The sequence below is a fragment of the Bos indicus x Bos taurus genome, chromosome 4, assembly GCF_003369695.1.
Source record: "Bos indicus x Bos taurus breed Angus x Brahman F1 hybrid chromosome 4, Bos_hybrid_MaternalHap_v2.0, whole genome shotgun sequence".
NCBI classification, from domain to species: domain Eukaryota; kingdom Metazoa; phylum Chordata; class Mammalia; order Artiodactyla; family Bovidae; genus Bos; species Bos indicus x Bos taurus.
In genome coordinates this window covers 6,486,230-6,492,229 of record NC_040079.1, presented here as the reverse complement: position 1 = coordinate 6,492,229, position 6,000 = coordinate 6,486,230, and the positions used below count along the sequence as shown (strand labels likewise).

General features: G+C 41.5%; 1 non-coding gene across 1 annotated transcript; it reads left to right on the top strand.

Annotated features, from left to right (window-relative positions):
- Positions 1-1,211: 1,211 nt before the first annotated feature.
- TRNAC-ACA lies at positions 1,212-1,283 on the top strand. The gene has a single exon. It is a non-coding gene; the product is annotated as a tRNA-Cys (tRNA).
- The last annotated feature ends 4,717 nt before the right edge of the window (positions 1,284-6,000 follow it).

The window sequence follows — 6,000 nt, the reverse complement described above, 5'->3', positions numbered from 1 at the left end:
GTTCAGGCTCCAGGTTGCTCTGCAGGGGAACTGTCTGAGGCAGGCCCTGGGTTGTGTGCACTTCCCAGGTCTAAGGCACCCAGGTTCAGGTTCTCGGGTACTCCACAAAGGCGCAGATTCGGTTGGGCCTGCGTTTTGTGCCCTTCCCAGGTCAGAGCAGCTCAGGTGACCAGGTGCTTGGGGAGCACAGTCACCCCCAGTTGGGGGGTGCATCTTATTGCCTCCCCTGTCCCAGGCGCTCGGTTTTCTCGGTGTACAATGGGCACGCCTTCTCAGGTGTGCTCTGTGTCTCTTCTGGGGAGCTGATCTCTGGCTGCAACCCTCCCGACGGATGTCAACCATCCAGAATCCCAAGAAGTCTTGGTTAGCAACGAAGCCTCTTTGCAGTTTGGTAGGGGATGCCTCTCTGGGGCCACGATTGCCCCCTTCCAGCTCTGGCTGCCCTCGCCTGCCTGTCTCCAGCAGGGGATGGGCCAGTCCACAGCCAGCTAGCTCTGCTCAGTCCTTTGTCCTGTGACCAGGCCTGTCAGTGTCTTAGGTTAGGGGTTTTCACAGGATGCTATACCACAGTCTGGGTTGCTATCTCAAGGGCATTCAGGCCTGGTCCTTACCCTACGCAATGCAGCCCGCGCCTCCCTGTCCAGCCCCCGCTTGCTAGCGGCAGATGCGAGCATCTGGGCTGCTTCTCCGCTGGGAGTTGCCGTTAGGCACGTTATCTGTGGGGTTTATTTATTTATTTATTTTTCCTCCCTGTTATGTTGCCCTCTGAGATTCCAAGACTCGCCACAGACCCTCTGGTGAAAGTGTTTCCTGGTGTTTGGAAACTTCTCTCTTTGTTTAAGACTCCCTTCCCAGGATGGATCTCCATCCCTACCTCTTTTGTCTCTCTTTTTATCTTTTATATTTTGTCCTACCTCCTTTTGAAGACAATGGGCTGCCTTTTTGGGTGCCTGATGTCCTCTGCCAGCATTCAGAAGTTGTTTTGTGGAATTTGCTCAGCATTCAAATGTTCTTTTGATGAATTTGTGGAGGAGAAAGTGGTCTCCCTGTCCTATTCCTCCACCATCTTAGGACCATCTCACCTTGTCTTTATAAACCTTTCCTTGAGAGCTGCAGGGAGTTTGGGTCTTTTAAGGACAATCTGCCCCAGTTTCCTTGCTTGGCATCTTTCAGTAAAACTATTCTTTTCTTTTCTTTTCTATTCTTGGACTTCCCTGGTGGCTCAGATGGTAAAGCATCTGCCTACAATGCAGGAGACCCAGGTTCGATCCCTGGGTTGGGAAGATCCTGTGGAGAAGGAAATGGCAACCCACTCCAGTATTCTTGCCTGGATAATCCCATGGACAGAGGAGCGTTGTAGGCTACAGTCCATGGCATCGCAAAGAGTCAGACACAACTGAGCAACTTCGCTTATTCTTTCCTGCTTCACCCAAAACCCTGTCTAGAGGTTCAGCTCAGTACCCATGTACAGAGACCCAGTTTCAACAACACTATGTTCTTGTATGAAAATATTACACTAGTATAAAAACACACATTCTTCCAAAATTGCTATATATGTAATTTAATTCAATTGAAATCCCAACATTTTGTATGAAGAATTAACTAATACTTTCTCAACATTAATATTTATTAAGTATTTTCTTTGGATGAAAAATGCCTGGCATAATCAAATCCATCTGGTATTGACATAAAGGACAAATCAGGGGCTTCCCTGGTGGTCCAGTGGCTAAGATACACATTTCCAATGCAGGGGTCTAGATTCGATCTCTGGCCAGGGAACTAGATCCCACGGGCCAAAACAAAGAGTTCACATGCCACACTAAAAGATCCTGCATGCTGCAACTAAAACCCAGCACAACCAGATAAATAAATACTTTCCTTAAAAAAAGAAAAGACAAACCAGTAAGCAGAATCCCAGTTAATAATGGGATTATTAAGACAAAGGCAGAGAAACAATGATTTATGTAGTAAGTGGTGCTTACCCAAATGGGTTTCTAACTTGAAGCTGATAAAACTGAGCTCCTACCCCACACCACATAAAAGTCCAAGGAAGATTAAATTCTTATCTGTAAAAAATAAAATGACAAGAGTTGGGTATACTTTCTTAACCAACACATGAAGCCAGAGTTATCCGAAAAAAGATACCATTAATATATTATTATGATATCAAAGTTAAAGACAAAAAAGACAAGATCTGAAAAAAAAATAAAATCTTAAAATCCATATTATAAAAAAAGCTCACAGAAATCAAGGAAAATGTGCAATATATGTGGAGATTGTTCAATAAGAACAACAAATAGCCAATACTTATATGAAAAGATACTCAACTTCACAAATAGTCAAGAAGATAAACATCAAAACAATTTGCACAAATTAAAGTGTGTTCTGTATCTACTACTGTGAAGAGTTAGTAGTGAGGTTAAGGAGAAAGACAAAGGCCATTTTAATGCACTGCGGGTAAAATGTAAGCAATTCCAACCTTTTTTGGAAAGCACTCTGATAATATTTATTGCATTTTTAAATATTTATACTGTTCAGTGAGCAATTCTATTCCAAAGACTCCATCTCACAGAAATAAGAGCTCCAGTTACACAACCCAGGATCGCAGCTTTGTTTCTAAAGACAAAAACACAGGAAGCGAGGTAAAAGTTCATCAGTAGGCGCTTCCCTGGTGGCTCAGAGGTTAAGAATCCAACTGCCAATGCAGGAGATTCAGGTTTGATCCCTGGGTCAGGAAGATCCCCTGGAGAAGGAAATGGCAACCTACTCCAGTATTCTTGCCTGGAGAATTCCACAGACAGAAGATCCCACAGTCCATGGGGTCACAGAGTTGGACAGAACTGAGTGACTGAGCATAGAGCACAGCGATTTCGTGGAAACACTGTGCAGCCATTAAAGAGGACTCCTAGAATGCTTAGGACTAAATACACTGACCACACCAAGTGCTGGTGAGCATGTGGAGGACATGGCTGGGATGTAAAGTGGCACCATGGCTTTGGAAAGCACTTGGTTGCTTCTTAAAAAGTAACCATACACCGTGATCTTTCAGCCATCTCATTCCTAGGTATTTCCCAAGAGAAAAGAAAGCATGTGTCCATAGAGACCTGTACCTCCTGACTGTTTACAGACTCTTTACCTGTGATGGTCCAAAACCAGGAACAACCCAAACATCCATCAACAGGTGATCAGATGAAGAAACTCTGGCATATCCACACAATGAATGTAACCTCTAAATAAAAAGAAATGAGCTACTGATACACAACAACATGGATGAATCTCAAAATCATTAGACTTAGTAAGTCAACTAAACTCCAATATAAATTTTAAAATTTAAATAAAATAAAATTAATTTTTTTGTAAGTCAAGTTTACTGAAAATACAGCAAAAAACCCTGAATCTAATACATTATAGATCAACTATATTTCAGTGTAAAATAAAAAGTAAAAATTTTTAAAATCAAGTTTACTGAAAACAAAACATAAAAAAGCACCTGAAGCTAATACAGCATTGTAAATCAACTATACTCCAATATAAGATAAAACTTAAATTTAAAAAGCAAAATCAGATTCATTGAAAAAAAAAATCATTAGTCTGAGTGAAAGAAGTCAAACAGACAAGATGAATATACATTGCATGATTCCACTTATACAAAACTCTAGAAAATGTATACTAATCTACATTGACAAAAAGCAAGTCAGGGGTTGCCTGGTGATGCAGGGAGAGAAGACCCAGGAGGGAGAGATTGCCAAGGAGCACAGGGACCCTTCCAGGAGGGGATGGATATTTTCACTACTTGAATCATGGTGTGGGGCTTCCCTGTTGGCTTAGCAGTACAGAATCTGCCTGCAATTCAGGAGACCTGGGTTCAATCCCTTGGTTGGGAAGCTTCCCTGGAGGAGGAAATGGCAACCAGTGTTCTTGCCTGGAGAATCCCATGGACAGACAAGAATGGCAGGCTACAGTCTCTAGAGTCCATGGGGTCACAAAAAGAGTCAGACATGATTTAGCAACTAAATAACAATCGTGGTGTATATATGCCAAAACTCATTGCATCCTGTAAATATGTACAGTTCATTATACATCAGTTATACCTCAATAAAGATAAACAAGTACCAAGAAAAATACAAGTGAACTTCAGTTGTTGAGACACCTGCGAATGGAGAGGTAAGTGAAGATCAATGCTGGCCAAAGAAATAACCAAGAGTTTTAGAAAGAAAAAGAAGAACAATTCTGCACTAAAAATAAAAACAAGTATGAACAGTTCACAATTGAAAATCCCCCAAACTCCCCTCACAAGAAACTTTTTAAAAGCCCCCAACATACCACAAGATGTTCAGGTTTAATATAGTATCATACTGAGGTGATATCTGTTCATTTCTCTGTTGCTAAAGCCTCAATTTGAACCTGGTTAATTACACAGTCCAATAATCCTTCTAGTTGGGTACCAGTGATTTCCTCTGACTCTCGGCACCTTCCATAACCGGCCACTGGTCCATGAATGGTGAAAAATTCAATATCAAAAATAGTCACTAAAGGTTTGCAGATTCTACTTGAACATTCTCCCTGCATTATTTTCTGAAACCAGGTCCTCTGACTGATCAGTTTGGGAAGCTGAGACAACGTGAGTCTCATCTGGTATTAAACACAGCTCTTCACTACAGAAACCAGCACACACCTTCAGAACAAAACAAATTCTCCAAAGGGAGGGACTATAAGGGGGATATAGATGAAACTAGATCTGATCAAGGTAAATGCTTGCTGAAAGTAGAAAAGTATTCTGAGGGGTATGGGTGAGGTGTGTTCCTCTTGCTCAAGTTTTGTGTCCTTGAAAATGTCCTTTGTTGTTGTTTCTCAGTTGCTAAGTCCTGTCTGACTCTGCAACCCCATGGACTGCAGCTTTCCAGGCTTCCCTGTCCTCCACTATCTTCCAGAGTTTGTACAAGTTCATGTCCATTGAGTTGGTGATGCCATCCAACCACCTCATTCTTTATTGCTCTCTTCTCCTTTTTTCTTCAATCTTTCCCAGCATCAGGGTTTTTTCCAATGAGTCAGGTCTTCTCATCAGGTGGCCACAGTACTGGAGCTTCAACTTCAGCATCAGTCCTTCCAATGAATATTTAGGGTTGATTTCCTTTAGGATTGACTGGTTGGATCTCCTTGAAGTCCAAGGGACTCTCAAGAGTCTTATCCAGCACCACAATTAGAAAGAATCAGTTCTTCAGCACTCAGCCTTCTTTCCGGTCCAGTTCTTGTATCCATACATAACTACTGAAAAAAACCATAGTTTTGACTATACAGATCTTTGTCAGCAAAGTAATGTCCTTGCTTTTTAATACAATGTCTAAGGTTTGGCATAGCTTTCCTTCCAAGGAGCTATGTCTTTAAATTTCATGGCTGTGGTCACCGTCTGTAGTGATTTGAGACCCCAAGAAAATAAAATCTGTCACTCCTTCTACTTTTCACATTCAATTTGCCATGAAGTGATGGGACCAGATACCATGATCTTAGTTTTTTAATGTATTTTTAGGGTGTGAGCCTTAAGTTAATGCTCTTTGAAATTATAAATATTTAAAATAAAACAAAATATGTAGATAATAAAGATTAGTCAAAATTGAATGCTTCGTTGATGTATTGATAATGTTGGTGCACACTAGGGTGATGTGTTTTGAGGACTTATTTATGCATAACTTAAGTACATTCTCTCCAAAGCATGAATATAAACCAATTCACTCTTAAGGGTGTTGTAAATGAGGGGAATGGTGGCAGTAGAATGTAAAAATCACATTGGTGCACATGTGATTTCCCCCCTCCCCCCACTACAATATTTATCCCCCCTCCCAAATAACAGCAATGGAGTAAGTACACCTGGGTTCACCCTCTGAAACAACACCCATCCAGGAGGCTTCAATTCTAGCCCTCTAGGGTCTGGGACTTGGAGACTCCTGGACATCCATTTAAATGTCAGTTACCTTATCCCAGGCTCTCAGCCTATTAATTAGA